This window comes from Cygnus atratus, chromosome 1 (genome assembly GCF_013377495.2).
Source record: "Cygnus atratus isolate AKBS03 ecotype Queensland, Australia chromosome 1, CAtr_DNAZoo_HiC_assembly, whole genome shotgun sequence".
Taxonomy (NCBI): domain Eukaryota; kingdom Metazoa; phylum Chordata; class Aves; order Anseriformes; family Anatidae; genus Cygnus; species Cygnus atratus.
Window position 1 is genome coordinate 135,770,116 of NC_066362.1, and position 18,341 is coordinate 135,788,456.

General features: G+C 41.0%; 1 long non-coding RNA gene across 1 annotated transcript; it reads right to left on the minus strand.

Moving 5' to 3' along the window:
* Positions 1-1,667: 1,667 nt before the first annotated feature.
* On the minus strand, positions 1,668-16,681 carry LOC118245740 (uncharacterized). Its single transcript, XR_004777959.2, has 3 exons — positions 16,581-16,681; positions 4,506-4,551; positions 1,668-2,367 (listed from the first exon to the last, which is right to left on the minus strand). It is a non-coding gene; the product is annotated as an uncharacterized LOC118245740 (long non-coding RNA).
* Between the last annotated feature and the right edge of the window lie 1,660 nt (positions 16,682-18,341).

Below are 18,341 nucleotides of genomic sequence, written 5' to 3' on the forward strand. Positions count from 1 at the left end.
GAAGAGATCAGCACCTGCCTGTATTGGGTTTATATGGCAAGCTTTTTGTAGCAGGGGGGCCACAGGGTGGCTGCTGTGAGCAGAGCCCAGCAGCTGCCCCATGTCAGATCAGAGCCAGCTCCAAAAGGGGCCTGCTGTTGCCCAGAGCTGAGCCAGGGAGCGATGATGATGGGTGGGCCCAGGGAGAGCAGATTTAGGAAAGAAAAAAAAAAAAAATAAGGCACCTCAACAGCAGCTGGGAGAGAGGAGTGAGAAGCAGCCCTGCAGCCCCCAAGGTCAGTGCAGAAGTTGGGCAGGAGGTGCTCCAGGCAGGCAGCAGCAGTTCCCCTGCGGCCTGTGGAGAGGCCCCTGGCGGAGCAGGCTGTCCCCCTGCAGCCCATGGGTCCCACATGGAGCAGATCTCCATGCTGCAGCCCGTGGAGGAGCCCCCGGTGGAGCAGGTGGATGTGGCCTGGAGGAGGCTGCGGCCCATGGAGAGCCCCCGCAGGAGCAGGCCCCGGGCCAGAGCTGCAGCCCGTGGAGAGGAGCCCACGCAGGAGCAGGGGGTCTGGGGGGAGCTGCCGCCCACCCGTGAGGGACCCGTGCTGGAGCAGTTTGCTCCTGGGGGATGGACCCCGTGGTACGGAGCCATGTGGGAGCAGTGCTGGAAGAGCTGCTGCCTGTGGGCAGCCCCTGCAGGCTCAGTTTGGGGAGGACGGCAACTCGTGGGAGGGACCCCACGGGGAGCAGGGGCAGGGAGTGACCGTGAAGGAGCAGCAGAGACAAAGAGTTAGGCACTGACCACAGCCCCCATTCCCCGTTCCCTTGTGTTGCTCTGGGGGAGGAGGGTGGATGGGGAGAAGGTGTTTTTGTTTCCTTTCCTTTGTTTCTCACTTCTCTAGCTTGTTAGTAATAGGCAATAAATTTTACTGTCTTCCTACTCTGTTTTGCCCATCACATTAATTGTTGAGTGATCTCCCTGTCCTTTCCTCAACCCTTGAGCCCTTTGCATTGTATTTTCCTTTGAAGAGGGGAGTGAGAGAGTGGTTGCGGAGTTCAGCTGCCCAGCAGGGTAAAACCACCACACTGCCTCTCTGCTCCCCTCGTGAGGAAGCTGCAGGCCACCATGAGGCCTTCCCTCAGTCTCTTCTTCTATGGGCAGAACAAACCAAGAGACTTCAGCCACTTCCCATACATCTTCCCCTTTAAAACCCTCTCCATCTTTGTTGCCTGTAACACTGCACTGTTCTTTGCTTTCAGTGGCTTGATTAATAAGCCCAACTGCAGGGATATGGGTCAACTCTCTGGAGTCCTTGAGATCCTTCCCAGGTCTTGAGGCAGCTTTTTTTGTTGTTTGTTTTTGGTGAAACTCCCATATTGTGTTAATATTGTAATGAACTTCAAAAATAATAATTCTTACATCCATCTTTCACTCTCTTATAATGGGAGTCTCTTAACACTTTTTTTTTTTCATAATTGGGGAATTTTCACAGTTTTTGCTTTCTGTGTTATTTTTTCATTTGCCTTTTTTTTTTTTTCCTAGACCCCTTAAGTGAATAAGTACTTGAGTGAATAACTACTTGTTTAATTTTCTTTTAGAAATGGTGGGCTTGTCCCCTTCCTTTTCTTCTCAATTACTATGTCCTATATTGCATAAAAGATGGAGCAGGTGTTGGAGATAACTGTTTAGCTTTATGTTTACACAGCCAGCTAATGAAAAAAAGCCTAGGAAGTCTAGTTTTTGGGTAATCGTGCTGTTTACACACCATGTCTGGATACATACCTGTAATCATGAAGGAAGTGCACTTCATGAGCTATGAAGGGATCTTCCAGACTGTGCTTTTCTGAGTGAGGGTCTGGGGAGCAGCAGTGAGAGCACTGTGTCTGCACCTCACCCCTGCAGCCTACCTGACCCCAGGCAGCAGGCATCGTACTTGGGCTATGTGCCTGGATGACAAGAGGTCCAGCCAAGCATGCCTGTGGGTGCACTTGCAGTCAGATACATAGTCCTTGAGCAACCATACAATATAAAAAATACACATCTTCTTGTAATCTTCTAGGCTGAAAGTATATTGGATCTGCCACGTGGCTTGAGATCTAGGCATGTGGAGTACAACAAAAATGAAGGAGTGGGGTTTCAGAGAAATGTAACAGCTTTGCCACTGGGGAGAGAAACCTTCTGGGGCTGATCAAGTGTCAGAAACAAGAAATCAGGCATCGTTTTACATTAATACTATCTTTCCAAAGGAAAGAACACTTTAAATGGTGACAGGAAACTTTTGCAAGTGACTTGCTTTCCTTCCAGCTTGTTGGACCGCAACAGCAAAAACACAGCTCAGCAGTACATGTTGCAGTTATGCCAGCAGCAAGATATTCAGAAGGGATCATCTGTAAAAATAAAAATAAAAAAAGGAAAAAGAACATGAGTGATCAGCCATCATGTGATGATGAGCAAAGATTATTCATGACCTTGAAAACAGGACTTTCCAAGCCAATTTGGTATGCAAAGCACTGGGAATACTATTTCTCCCTGTTTTTACCTGTTATTGCTGCCAAAGAAGGAAATTGTAAGTTCATCCTCATTTTGCAACATTTTGGATTAATTGATAAGCAAAACGCAAAAGGAAAAAAAAAAGCCAAGTTGCAGGAAGATTTTACTCATGGGGAATTTAGTTTTAATTCCATCCTTGTAGACTGCCATCTAGGGGTAACTCAGTAAAACCTCATTAAAGGTTGAAGGCTTTGTCATGTTAAAAATCAAAATGGAAAATACTTCACCGGTACATTCTATGATCTTGTTAGAGAAATTGAGCATATTTTTGGAGTATATAGGGTGGCAGTAAAACTATATTAAAAGCGACTGGCAAGAGATTACTACAGCATGCAAAGGAATTAGGTTTTAGGTATTAGGTCTGAAAATTATCATTACTTCACTCCAACAAACTACCTGATATTTACAGCCAAATCCTCCCGTGCCATCAGAGTGACTGGAATTCATTAATTCCACTTAATGTCCGACTAGTGTTCCTTTTATATCTTGGCTTTTGAACAAGCATGAGAAAAACTATGAGCTTTCAAAATACTGACTCATAAATGTGGTAATTAAATTAATTGAGTAAATTAGTTTTCTTTGATTCTCTTAAAGAACAAAAAGGAAATCTATTATTCTTACAAACGTGAGTATATTAGCAAACATATTCACCTATATTTTTGTTTTGTTGGCTTATTTTGATCCCCTGTTCCAACTTTACATATTTCTGATGAAAGAATTTTAAAATAATATGATTATTTACACAATCACACATATGCCTAACTCCTTCTTTTCTTAGCATCACTTGAGTTGGTTAAAGAAGTCTGATTTTTTCCCTATCATTTTGAAAATGATAATAGGCAACCAAATTGCTTCAGAGAGTCTTGAGGCATTTAATTTTGCTGAGATACTCTGATGACATTTGAGTTTCCACCATTATTCCATTTCCTAAAAGAAACTTGCTAAAGGAAAAAGAAAAAAAATCACCAACCCTTTATTTTCATTCAAAGAGTCCCTCCCCAGCTTTCCTTATGTACTGGAAGGTGTCCCCTGAGTCTTTTTCTTAGGCTGATGGATAGATGTCTTCTCTTGGTGTTTAATCAGTAACACGAGTCTGCACTACACCAAATATGAATGGACATCTGTAATTTATCACCCTGCTTTATAAATGGCATATGTCTGACCTTCACCTAATTATTTCAGTTAGGTGGTTACCTCAACCAGCTTGACCTGGTCTGGGAAATGGTACAACAATGCACCTAAATCTGGTTTATTCCTTCCACTATCCCTGTCTTGCCTTTTCCTTTGTCATCTCTTTTTAGCCTAACATGGTCTAAAAACTGCATCTCACAAATGCTATTTTTTTTTACAAGGTTTTCCATAGTAAGGCCTATTCAAGTCTAATAGCACTTCTGTATCTTCTCTAGCATACACATTTCGTAATTTCTTTGGATTAGCAACAGTTTTACATCTCCACACAGTTCCTAATCTAGTCACAGTTTGGTCTGTGGCTTGGTCTCCTAGGTGTTGTTACAGGTATATATCGAGATAACTTTGTTCTGCTAGCATCTGTGATACAGAATCACAGAATCGTCTAGGTTGGAAGAGACCTCCAAGATCACCTAGTCCAACCTCTGACCTAACACTAACAAGCCCTCCACTAAACCATATCACTAAGGACTACATCTAAACGTCTTTTAAAGACCTCCAGGGATGGTGACTCAACCACTTCCCTGGGCAGCCCATTCCAATGCCTAACAACCCTTTCAGTAAAGAAGTTCTTCCTAATATCCAACCTAAACCTCCCCTGGCGCAACTTGAGCCCATTCCCCCTCGTCCTGTCACCAGGCACGTGGGAGAATAGACCAACCCCCACCTCTCTACAGCCTCCTTTAAGGTACCTATAGAGAGCAATAAGGTCGCCCCTGAGCCTCCTCTTCTCCAGGATGAACAATCCCAGCTCCCTCAGCCGTACATACAATACTTACATACTTACAACATTATGCTCAGTCCTTTTCCTGGGGAGAGCTGCAGTAGACCAGCTGCAATAGAAAAAAAAAAAAAGGTCCCATTTTACCTTGAGCTGCGCAATGTTTTCTCTTTACAATATTGATTTAGTATTTTATAAATAGTTAATATTACTAGTACTGATGGAAATAAAAACTGCATTGCCAAATGTATTGATGTCATTCTGTCACTCAGTCACCATTCTTATGAACTCTTAGCACCCCTCTTCTAAGCAATTTCCACTCTCTAAATCACATAATTTCAACATGAGGATAATAGTCTAATAGTCAGTTCCATATTTTTGTAAGCATGATTTATAAAAGGATGGATGGGAATCAATGATAATTATGGCTAAAACACTTAAAAAAAAAAAAAAAAAAAGAGAGAGAGAGAGAGAGACCTGAAATACTTGGGAAAAAAATGAATTGGTTGGAATTGTGTAAATGGTTAACAAGCATTTAGCATGTTTGCATTCTAAAACTTTACACATTACTGAATTGGAAAACTCAGAGTTAAGGATATCAGTGGGTGAAATTCCTCACGTTTTTACCTTCTTCCAAGTCACTGCCAAAAGGCATTGATTTTTATAGGTCCTATTCTCATGCAGTGGCACGTAACACATTCTTTAGTTTTGTGCATACCTAAGCGTATGCATTACTGAAGTCCAAAAATGGTAAAGGATTTTAGTTTTATTTAAAACTAAATAATAGTGGGTGAAGTTGTGCTGTGATTTATTTTTTCCTCAGTAGCTAGCCCTCTAATGCAAGGTTTCCTTCCTCCCATTTCCTGCTTTTACTAGAGAGGAGTTGTTATTTAGCAAGTGGCATTTTCTGCTCTACCCTGTGCTAAATCGACAAATGTAAAAGAATAGCAAAAATAGCAAAAAATTGCAATGATAATACAGCCATTTCCCACTTTTTTAAAGACCTGTACAAACATGAATAAATCCCCCATAATAGCATATGATTATCTTTTACAGTATCTACATGATAAGAGGAATAAAAGCATATAGAGCTTTAGAAAATGAGTTTTGCAGTGCTTTGCGTTTTGTTGTTCCAAGAATGCTGTATTACACAACAGAACTAATATCTACTAAAACATATAAAAAGAAGGAAGGCTTAATTTTCCATACTGGACACAGTTGAAATCATTACTTAATATTGCTATAAAGAATCTTAAATTGTTGCCTGACCAACGAGGTTTTTTCTTCAAGTTTCTTTTGTCATGGAAGCGTTCAAGTCTGAGCTCTGGGGCACCTACGTACAACTGCAGGACATTTCTCATTTACCTGGCACTAAATTGCAATACAGCAGGGTTTTAATTTGAATAATATATCATGGAGGAATGCTGCATGTTGGTAAGCCTTCATCTCCCTGAAGAGATAAGCTAAAATGCCAAGATGGGAAATTGTGTTTGCCAAACACCTGTCAAGCTGCCAAAAGCTGCTCTGAGTGGAAATCAAGTGATGCGAAGAACCTGAACTGGGGCAGATCCCATTCTGAGTGAGAGACGGGTACGCAGAAATTGTGTCCCTTTCTAATTAGCTCTAGCAGTCACTGTGCCTGTGCTTCAATTAGCACTTTGTAATTGTAATTTCACTCTAACCTTGTTTTTGATCTTACATAACGCTAAACTTTTTCCTGCTGTCAGTGGGGAGTTCGTAACAGTGAGTTAGAACGGCCCTGCCAGGCCTCCCCCAGCAGCTGGTGTCCCTGCTGTGTGAAAATGTATGTTTCACCCTTCAGCTACATTTAATTTAGAAATCTTTGAGCTCCTAATTGTTTCTGATAGTTTGGCCTAATTGAATCTAAGTGCTTTTGCATTCAAACTAGAATGCCCAGCTGGGCTGAAGCTGGAAAACGATGATCCTGAAATACAGCCCCAGAAACACCATCCCTCCTCTGTGCTGACGGGTGACATCTTCTGTACCAAAGCTAGGGGTATCGTCCATTCCCACCTGATGCACAGACTGCAAGAGCAGGCAAGACCAAAGTCTTCTACAGAAGTGAATTACCACCTGCTGCTCCGTGCGGTGAAATGGCTACAGCCTGTGGGATCGTCCTCTCCTCCGATGAGGAAGGTGCTGGTGTGGGAGCTGCCCCATACATGCCATGTGCCCTTGTGAGGGAAAAGAGCTGTGCTGCTGTGGGGTATGTGCCACCTGGGGTGGGGGAACAAAGCAGGAAGAGCTCCCTTCACCCTGGGGCTTCAGATTTAGCACGTGGCTCATCAGCAGATCAAAAGATATACCTCCTGCAGGTGCATCAAGCCATGGAGAAGGAAAGAAATCACTGATGGTAGCTTTGTCAAATGGATTTGGAGAGTATGGCTTAGGAGTCAACTGGGAGAGTGCTGTGTGGAGTGAGAGTCTGGACAGCAGACTGAGCCACAGCTGCCTGGGCTCTCCTGTGTGGGTCTGCCAGAGGTGTTTGCTGTTGTCTTTTCCCTAAGTTTTTCAAAGCCATTGGTGAAATCCCATTAGTTTCCTTAAGAAATTCTCACTTTACAGACTTCTGTAGTAGAGGAACATATGCCATCCAGGATCTGTTCCTACTTCTATTTTTTTTTTTTTTAAACAAATTCTGCTGTTCTCTTTAATGCTCAGGCAGGAATGAGTAATATTTGTATCACATCCCTATTCAGAAGCCTCTTCTAAGAACACCATACAACTGCTGCTCTGCACAGCATCTGTTACTGATCCATTAATAATCATAATGGTGGCATTAGTATTACTCTCAAGCACAAATACAGAATACGAACCCATAATCTTATACCCAAGCTAAGAATGATATGAATGATGGCATGAATAATATCTAATAATCATGTAGCTGCTAAAATTATATCTCTACAAAACTAGACAGACTTGTTTCTTTTGTTTTAAAGACTAAGTCTAATTAAGAGCACTCCTGATGCATCTGGGAGGTTGAAAGAGCTTAGGCAATTGCTGTTGTGCATTCCAAATAAATCAGACTATTAAGCTCTAACATTTACATTTCGCAATTTCTGACTCGATAAAGTATACTCCCAAAGTAAATATCATAAATATTATTGCAGTATAGGAAATCTATTTACAAAAGAAGAGCTAAGGAAGGCTATTCCATTGTTTCTGTTTTAGTCAAGGTGAAAAGCATACTCTTGCAATCATCTTACTGGGCTCAATCCTATGCTCCGTTAGCAGCAAAATTTTCCATTGAAGTCAGTGCAGATCTTGCTTTCATAAGAGAATTGTGTATTCTGTACCAATATCTCATTTTGCTATCAGTGAAGTCAGTGGGAGGCATACTTCTGAAGGTAATGGTAGTAAAATGAAATCTTCTGTGGTGTTTTATAATGTGCTATACCAGCAGGAAAAGAACCGTCGATCTCAGGAATTGTGGAGGTTCACATCAAAGAACAGATTTGCTTCTGGTAAAGAAATGCATGGGGGTGGGCCTGGAATTAAAAAAATAAAAAATAAAAGCACTTCAGAGTAACCCACACAGCAACACGGGAAGAGTGTTACACCTCCTTGCCTCACATGTTTTAATGAGCTGCATGAGAACACATCACCTGATTCATACCCTGACTTCACCATTCCAGGTAATGTCAATATGTATTCAATATAGCGTTTCAAATAGTTTATTTTTAAATTTACTTGTATTTTTCATAAAACTGTCTTTGTCTTCCCCAGAATTTTCCCAGAAACTAATGAAGCCTTTATTTATTTATTTATTTATTTATTTTTATTTTCGTAAATGAAAGAAGTTGTTTCATTTGACCAGGCAGCAATATTCTTTTGATTTTTGGTGGGAAGCAAGAGAATCTTCCATTTGATCCAAAGTGATTTGTTTGCTTTTTTCCTACTTCGAACTCTTTCATACATGCTAAGCAAAGTTCATAGATGACCTTCTGAAAAGTAGGTCTGTTTTGGCAGTCTGAGTCAGCACACTTCTCAACAGCACTTCTTCAGTCCTCATGGAATAGTATGTAAAACTATCTTCCCCCTGCTATCATGTATTAAACCCATCGGAGCTCTCCCTAGAAATATTCACAATGTGCACTTAAAGAAGGGTGGTGCATAGTTCTCACCAACTCTTCTGCATATTTCCAACTTAAAAAAAAAGTCTCTGGACTTAAGCCAGGGAAATAACTTCTCACAGCAGACAAATTTTGTTTTCAGCATAGTTGGTATTCCGCAGATAATCAAAAAAGTCAGCCTACAAAGCTTAGGATAAATAAGAAATGAAATACGAGAAGAAATATATTGCCCCAGTATTTCTTTTAATCAGCTAAATCACAGAATTCTTCCAGATCTAAAGTTTATGCAGAATATATAAATTTTTTATATGAGCAGATACACAGTTTGGAACATCTCTTTTCCATAAATAATTGGCAGAATGATCTACCAGTTGTTCATAGTTCATTGCAGACATTCCCAAATTCTTATAAATTTTAATATGTGATTGTGTGATTTTGTAAAACTGATTTTGTAAAAAAATCAGTAATGAAAAAAAAAAGAAATATGATTACAAAGAAATGTTCACAATTTATTCTTTAAAAAGTCACTTGTCTGTAAAGGTTCAGCCTTCTGAAATTTTGAAATCGTAATAATTTGTGGGCTGAATACCGAGATTGAGATTGTAACAATAAAAACTGCTTTGGGGTTTCAACCCAGTATCCAAACAGTTCTATTTTTCCCATGACTGCTTATAACCAAACATTCCTTTATTGCCTGATCCTGCAGTGTGGTACTGGGGTAAGATTTATACTGGGCTGGACATTGAGGCCACATTTGGGCTGTTCACCTTAAAAGCAGACCTTCGGAGTGTTTCAAAGCATCACTTGAGTTGTTGCATTTGTAAAATGTTCCAGGGCACGGTTTTAGCCCAAGCCAAGTGTCCAGACAGTTCCCAGGCACAGCTCAGGAGCTGGCACTGGCCAAGGATCGTTTCCCATGCACAGTGTGCACATAACCACACTGCTCTGAAGGGCAACAAATTTCCTGGGTGTAGGCTTCCAGTGCCTGCTGGCCTCTGCCAGAGGATAATCCTAAGTGTCTTGAATTTACCAGCACAGTTGAAGCTTTAGCTAGCCTAGATGAGGCAACAGTACAGCCAAACTAATTTTCACATCAGTTAATCAACTGTGGATGAACCATTTATACAAAAATGAAAGAACGAGTCTAATCTTTACAACTCATTTGACTTCACACTTGTATTAATTTCCTATTTCTTATGTAATGATTTCAGCAATTATTGATTTTAGATCCTAGTAGAACAAAAGCAGGTAAAAAGATCAGTGCACCATAAATCATCCTTTCTTTGAGATGCGTGAAAATTTGTGCCTCCAAATTGCTACTGACTCCCATTTTTCAGGTGCTCTCCCTCTGTGTTGCAGCACCATCCCAAAAGATTCTGCTAACACATAAATGATGCATAGACCAGGCAGCATAGACATAGTACTGCATAGTACAGTGAAGAAAAACAAACTAAAAGTGGACTTTGGACCGGGAAAAGCAGCTAAGTGGGAAAATCCATGAAAAGCATAGTGTACAACCCTGCACAAGTCAGCTACATTGAAGTACAAGCTATGACAGGAATCATGTGAAACGAGTTCTGCATCATCTGCTACTTTTAACCTACATGATATAGGACTGCAGCTGGGGCGCTGAATCAGCATCTTAATGCAGCCAGTCGTGCTGACTTTCCCACAAAACCTTCTCTCTGCCTTGCACTGGAGGAGAGGCCTCGCAGGGTAGGCAGGATGAGCGCTCTCCTGGATCTTGGGGAACCTGCGGGCTGGGGGAGAGGGATCAGCCTGACCACAATCCCTCATGGACCAGCTGCTGCTGACAGGATGATTTGGGGGGGTGGGGAACCACTAAGTAAATCTCAGAAAATTTTGCTCACTGTCTTCTCTCCAGACTTCTCATGGCTTTTTCCCTACCAAGCAGAGACCCTTGCCTTCTCAGTTATACCCAGTTCAAAGTCAGCCACCTGTAACAGTCATGCTGTTCTTACACGTGCATATGACAGTCTAATGTAGGCATCAGGAGCGTGATTCATCAGAGCAAAAACAGACATGTACATCTGAACTAGCTGTCTAGACTCCATTTATCATTTATTGAAACACATACTTCTCCGAGGTGATTTGTCTCATGCTGAAGTTGCTCTCCTAAATGAATCGTATGCTAAAAAGTGCCTACTGCCATTAACTGCAAAGGGAGGTCAGATGTGCTTCAGGCATGGTCACCACACTACGGATGCCTAAAGTTAACAAGGTGAAGCTCAGCCTTAGCTGCTTAGGAAGTAACAAACTAATCCATAAATAATAATATCCTAGTGTAAGATCTGCTGTAGCTGAATAAATCTAATCAAAGTTTTATTTAAAAAAGTATTGTATTTCATAGAGAGCATTTCAGTTTGTCAGGTAAATACTGCTGGATGAAATACTAGCATTTGTAGCATTCATCTTAAGTGTCTTTGACAAATAAGATGTAACATGAGATGTTGCACAGACTTTATGTAATTACCTTGTAATTTAACCATCAATTTCCTCAGGAAATGCTGTCAATCCCTTTAGGCCAATAAACCTCCCTTTCAGATGCAATGTGCCTTGCTTAGGTTGCAAGATGAAAGATTTCATCTTTATTCAGAAATGCCTACTGTTTTAACCTCTTTAAAAATAGATCTTATTTAAAGTCTATCAAACTTTTAATCAGCTTTATTTTTATGTTTCCCACACTTCCTTTGCACTCAGTAATACTTGTTAGCTGGGTACTGGGATATCATAGTAATGAAAGTTACAGATCTGAAATAAGAGCAGTACTTGAGGGATTGGTCACCAAGTCTCCTAACAGGCAAACTGTAGGTAAAACCCCACTTCTTACTCATTGTTTGGTTCTGCTGCATAGTTCGCAGAGGGTTGTACAAAAGCTGTATATTAATACAAGCAGCCATCAGTTTACCCATTTCTAGGGATCAGCTACATCTCTTTGTCAAGCAGAAAGCTCATAGTCCTCGTAGCCTTGTCCTTCCTCACAACTTTTCTGCCTGGGACAACTGAGTCAAACAGATGCTCCCAGCCTGAGTGCAAGGGAAGAATGAAGCAGGGCTCTGAGCAATTCCCACCCTCAATTTTTTTCTTCAAAATTATTTCATATCATTAACAATGCAAGTATCTGTCATTTTTAAATTTCCCAGAAAACAAACAAACAAACAACAACAACAACAGTACAAATTTACAGAGACACTTAAAGAACACCTTAAGATCAAAGCATTATTTATCCACTTATCCACAGGTACAAACAAACAAAAAAATAATAATAAGGTTGTGAAAAAGACCCCACTGATTCAACCATTGACTTCAGAGCACTGTTGGCTGTGAATCAAATACCTCATTCCTGAGTTAAAACTGACAGATCAAGTCCAGTATCACACAGGCACAGTTTAGATTATTTTTCCCTAGGATACATTATGTTCTATTTTTTAGCAATTAAGCTCATCTTACTTTTCTGTTCAACTCAGTTTTACGAGGTCTTTCTGGAGTCCCTCACCATTGGCCTAACGTATTCCTCTCATATTTCATCTACAAACTTGGATATTTTACAGTGTACATCACTCTCCTGATCACTGATGAAGGTCGTATAGAGAACTGGACTTGACACTGATCCCTGGGGGACACCTCTGCTGACTCCATACTGAAAAGTGACCTTTGAGCTTTCTTCAAGTCCTCCTGTGTTTGAGGAGCTTTGGCCAGCTTACAGTTTATAAAACAATCAGTCCCCTAGAAACTCATTTGCTCTATTAAACTTTGGCGTGAAATGCAGTCAAAGCCTTTTGAAGATCCAAGTATAGTATGAGGAGTAGATCCCCCTCGTCCACGTGTTGAGGCCTCATAATGGTCCAGAAGGTACAGGACTCCCCTTTGCTGGAGCCATGTTGACTCTCCCAAAGACAGAGTATTAAACCATGTCGTCAGGGATCTTTTTCTTTCTCATGGCATCTACCACCTTGCCAGAAGAGAAGCCAAATCCCCTCCAGGGCCCTTTCACACACAGAGCTACACAGGCCCTGGCAGTGCTGTGGCTCTGGAGCTGCTGGTGAGGGGCCCTCAGGTCATGGCTCAACAGCTCCACATATGCACAGACTGAGCTCCTTCCAGCTCTGGGGTGCGCAGCCCCACGTCTGCTGGCTTACTGGCACATCACTGTCCACTCGGACTAATACTGCTTATATGTTTCGTCAAAGCGACACCGCTCTTCTGAGCTGTCTGCCACAAAGAAAGGCCCAGGTGGGGCAACAACTCCACTGTCTTCAGCAGGAAAGACCAATGCAAGGAAAGCACTGACTTTCTCTGCTGTAGTCTTAGCATCCCTGAGTGCCTTTTCTACACCTCACTCACCAAGTAATCCCATAAACTCCCTAGCTGACTTCCTGCTTTCGCTTATATTTAAATCTAATTAGCAGGTTGAGCACAAAGTACTCTTCTTTTTAGCCCTCCTTATCTCCTGTTTTCACCTCACCTGGCATGATTATAGGCTTCAGTTTTGTGTCAGCTTGTAAACTTTCTGCTTTTTAAATGCTGATATTTTCCCTGTGACAGCTTCCTTGCCCTTTCTAGTGAGTTGTGCGGGGATTTTATTGGAGTGCTGTTTTCTTTTAGAACTGGGGCAGTTTGCCAGAGCTTCTAATACAATATTTGTAGAAATATCAATACAGTGATATTGCTACTGTGTGAGTCCTGCAGTAGCTATATGGTGTTAAAAACAACTAAAATGTCCAGATATATTTCCCATTATCTGACCTCCAGTCCTTCATTACTGCCTTCAATACACAGCATCTGCCTCAGCTACTCTCTCCCTACGCTGGGAGAAACTGCCTACCTGATGAAAGCAGTGTTTCTCTCTCTTTATTTCCTTAGATTCCTGTCAGCTCCCACAGCCCTCTTTCTAGACAAGCATCCTCCTTTGGCTTGTATTTAGACTTTGGAGAGTAAATTGTTCTTAGTCTGCCAGGTATCAGAGAGGGTATATTCCCCCATAAATAGCATCCTCACTGCATTTTCCAGGATTTGTGTTGCTGTGCTTTTCTGGCCCTGTTACATCTTGTATTTGATTTAATGCTCTGTGCTGAGGCAAAATAATTCCTCATCAGTAATGTGAGTATGAAATGTATTAAAAATATTACACATGATTGCCTTATTTGTTATAGGCTGTAACTCTCGTGCTGTTCTACATTATGTTCTTCAAATCTTGGTTACTGAGGGATCTTTGTTACTGTGAGGATGTCAGCTTTCACTGCAGAACTGGGAATTTCTACCCTATCCTTTTTGAAAATAAAAGCTCAAAAACATTATTTTTGCAAAAAAACTAAAAACCTGAAAATATGGAATCAATTTAATATGAGGTAGGCTTGTGATTTTTATGACAATACATCACTTTGAGGTGGGAGGGAGTGATATTCATTATTTCAAATGTTTGCAGGTAGCAATATTGACTGTGGAAGTTTCCTGTTTGGGAATGCTTTGTCACTGATGTCCTTGGATTGGTATTAACACCACTCTCCCATTAGTGTGTGTGAATATGAGTAGTCCTATAGTCTAATTTATTCCCTCTGCAGATTTGGACTCTGATTTTATAAACTGTATTTTCTACCCATGAAAAGTGCTGCAGTGATAAGTAGTGATATGCGCAGGTAAGAAATCCTGTCTGTGCAGGATAATAACTCAGCTAAACAATTTGAGTGCAAAAAATCGGAAGCATTTATTTTATTCCTAACAAAAATTACCTTCATAGAAATCACAGTATGTTCAAACACCACGTTATTAACAAAAGAAGACATCATAATACAGGATTCCTATTTGCTAATCGTCCTTTACTCCAAAAGTCAAAGGTAGCATCCCTTTCTACACCCTCATACCTGAAGACCCACGAACAGCAGCATAGAAATAAAAAGACTCTAGTGGAAAATCTGAAAGGTTGACACCTTCCCTTTGGTCCCATTAGGTGGAGCTCTCAGACAAGGAGAAATGAATGGAATAAACAACCCACCAGACACCCTTAGAAATTATTAGAACTGCACAATTCCGGTATCTTTTCCCTGCCGAGAGCTCTCTCCTTTTGAAAGAATTCATTCGTATCCTACTAGAAATCTTATTACATGCTTTTAAAACTAGTGCGATGCAGCAACTTGCCTGTACAACTGGGTTTTCATTAGCTTAACGCGTCACTGAGATCGAGCTGAAAACTTCAGAGATAAACAAATGCTACATCACTAGGGTCAACATAAATAATGATAAAGGCAGAGAAATAGTTATGGAAATAAAGAAGCAGAGCAGATAAAAAAAAATAAATAAGTGCAATGCATAAAAATCAGAAAATTCCAGCAAGAGCTTGACTCCGCTTCTATTCTTCTATTCATGCTTTAAGTCCACTGACATTAATGGTGCAGGTGCAGCAGGATTCAGCTGAAAAACTGGCCATGCAAACACAAAGATGTAATGCAAATGGAAATGGCAAAATGTTTGCAACCTGATTTTCTGCCACATTCAGATTTAAGTTTCTACTCATACCTAACATAAATTCTTACAAGGTATTGGTGTAGCTCTCCCTGTTCCTACACAAGGGGAAGAACAAAGATAACCCTGCACAAGCAAAAGGACAAAATGATGGGTCCTGCCAAAAAAATTGCATATTTTCACACCAATTGTTTGTTATGTGCAGTAACTCAAAGTAATGTCAATATTTTTGCTAAAAAAAATGTCTGTAGTTGGGAAGATGGAAAGACGAAGACAGTGTTATATAGATGATGATCTGAATTGGTAGAAATTAGCAGAGATTGTCTAGATACATATGGGAGGAAAGAGTCTGAACTGGTCCCTGTTAGACTCTACATCTTATCTAAGAGAAACGATTTAATTTAATCACTTCAGCTGTGAAAAAAGACTGCTAGTTTTATCTTTTATTAAGGCAGATGTGACACTTTTGTAATAGATTATTTCAGTAAAGCTTAGCATATCTCCTAGTTTTATCCTTGATGCCAAAAAATGGATAATTTCATTTCAGTGTGTTACAATGCTGGAAAGTGATTTTGAATATATTGTTATTGTGTCTGAATATGATCTGTGTAGTTCCAGATTTTGCAGCAAAACCATTTGCAGATGCTTGAATAGTCTGAAAGCCTGTTTCATTTTCAGACTTTCTGAAACCTGTACTCTTTTACTCCCTGAATAAACACCATTTAATCTTTGTTCTAAAATAAGTACCATGCAGTGGCTGCAAGACCTGAGAACTAGCATCTTTGTTTCTGTGTTGAATTCAGTTGGCCACATTATTTGACAGGCTTTAATTTTATACACTACTTTAGATTTATTTCACTGACAGAAAAATAAAACTTCTCCTACCAGGCTGGTAGGACTGGTGAACTAAGACTTTCTCCCCAGCACTGAAGCTCTCTCCCTCACATCCATATTCTTCTGCTCTACCCGTTTCCCCAGAGGAATGTTTTGCAATCAAGATGAGCTTTTAATTTTTTTCTCAAGGAAATCATCCAAAACCTGCTGCTGACATAATAAAGGTGTCACAGGTAGGAACTGGAGCTTTACTTGTTGATGCTGATATTGTGCACCAGCTGTTTGGGTTGTGGAAGGTATTAAAAGCCAGAGCTTCAGGAGCACATCTAATTTTTCACTTCCTGTCACCTGCCTTCAGGAAAGCTTTAATGACAATAGGATGTGTAGACAGTTTTTCTTTCAAGTTCTTTTCTGCAGTCTGTTTTTCTTTCAGATGATAATGTGTGCCTATGGTACTGGTATCCTCCATTCTCTGTCAGGTCAGGCCACTCATGGCCTCTGTTGTACTTATCCTGAGACCTAACTGTAATGGAGGGAGTTATCATCTCCATTTTATGGCTTCAGGCCAAGTGACTTCTTTAGCACTATCCAGGTAGCCTGTGGCAGAACAGGAGACTGAACCGGGTTCCAGTTTAGAGCTCTATCCACTGAACTGTACTTCAAGGTGACATTACACAAATAGGTTCTGATTTAGTGGCAAAAAAAAGGAGGGTGAAGGTTATGGCAGTCTTACCCGGCTTGCCCAGGTTTCAAAGAGAAGCTACCAGGAGAAAAGTCAAGATGGTGGAGAGCTGAAGAACTTGGTACCGCATGGTGAGCCCCCGATAAAGTCCTGTGGGCAAAGAACACAGCTGGTAAGCCTCATCAAGCTGGACATCACAGAAGCATCACTCTAATTTTCCCAGTGTAAAGCAAGAAGCTCTCTCCATCTGAAGTTTCTCCATCGACAACTTCAGTTTTTAAGAGAGAAGCATTTTTCATTTGATTTTTTTTTTTTCTGGCAGAAAATTCTCAGTTATCCACTCTGTGACCCCCTAATTCCCACTCCAGCTTCCCCGTGTCCATGCCTCTGAACAGACAAGAATGTTCTCTCATCCACGATTCAATATTTCTGGAAGGTACAGCGTGGTTAAAAGACAGAAAACCAATCTTAACTAGTGAGATTTCCATAAAGTTCAATTAAAAGTGTCAAGCTATTGTGACTAGATTTGTCAAAGTCTGGGTGACAAGCTTTGCTGTGCAGCAAAATGTGCTGGTTTCACAACATGCTTGAGGTGAATGCTGGGGAGGATCCTGGTTCTCAGGCTGCTGCAGGCACAATAACTTTCTGTCTGTGTCCCTGCAGCTTGCATCTGACCCGTGCGTCCAGAACTGAGCCACCTCTGAGCGAGACCCTGAGAAGCTAGACAGTGCAAGTGCTCAGAGGGAAAATAGTGCGAACTTGGTGAGAAAAATAACATCATTCACAGAGCAAAAATCAAGATCTGTTACTGACAGTGCTGCACCACTCTTTTTCTTTCATTCACCTGATTTGGAAATGGTGTTTTGAAGAGAACATAAATATGTTTATCTTGACTTCTTTATCTGTCCTTTTGGAAAAGTGCTAAGATGCTAAGTGTATCCCAGTATGGTTTCTTTCTGAATATCTGTTTCAGAAAACACACTCCTACTGCAGCACAGTGCAGCCTATAGCAATGAAGAGGAATAATAACAAAATCCTTAAGGCAGATCAGGCATTCTGCATGCTGTACTTGGGTCAAACTTGAGTATGGAGTGCTTCTGTATATCAACAAAAAAGTATTTTCTCCTAGTCTTGCAAGAGGTTATAGGATGTTACAAATTCCTGCTAGTAATTATGTAGGAAAAAGCTTAATTGGCTGAATTAATTGTACTTCTTAAAGTCACACTTGTACTTGCTCTGGATGAATGCAGCCTCCTATTTAGTGACACACTCCTCCTATTAAGCTTTGTTACAACCTCACCCTGGTAGTGGCTGCTCACCCACTAACAAAAGTGGGTGCTCTGTGCTGCCCGTGGGATGAAGTGACAGAGGAGGCTCTCAGCCGAGGTCCCCACAATGCCCACTCTGCAGTGACCTGCTCGAAACCTGGCAATCTTGCACAGACCTTTAAAGGCGCGGCTCTGTCATGACCAGCCCTGACCTACTTTCCCTAGCGCCTTATTTGTTGCACCCACGTTTCATCTTTACTCAAACCACGCTTCAAACAAAGGCTGTCTCGTACTATCTGTTAGCAAAATACTCAAAGAAAAGGGGGCCCTGACAAAGGGATGTGAACACTGCTGTGCTACATGAAGCAGAACGGGTAAGGTGTGGCCAGCAACCAGCAAGATCATAGGTAATTATCTGATTCTTGAGCAAACCTGGAGTTTCTTTCTCTTGGCTTGCCAGTTTGCACAGAAACAACAGAGCAAGGCAAAGAGAAACATATGACGCTTATAAAATGAATAATTCTGTAGAAGAAAATCTGAGTGC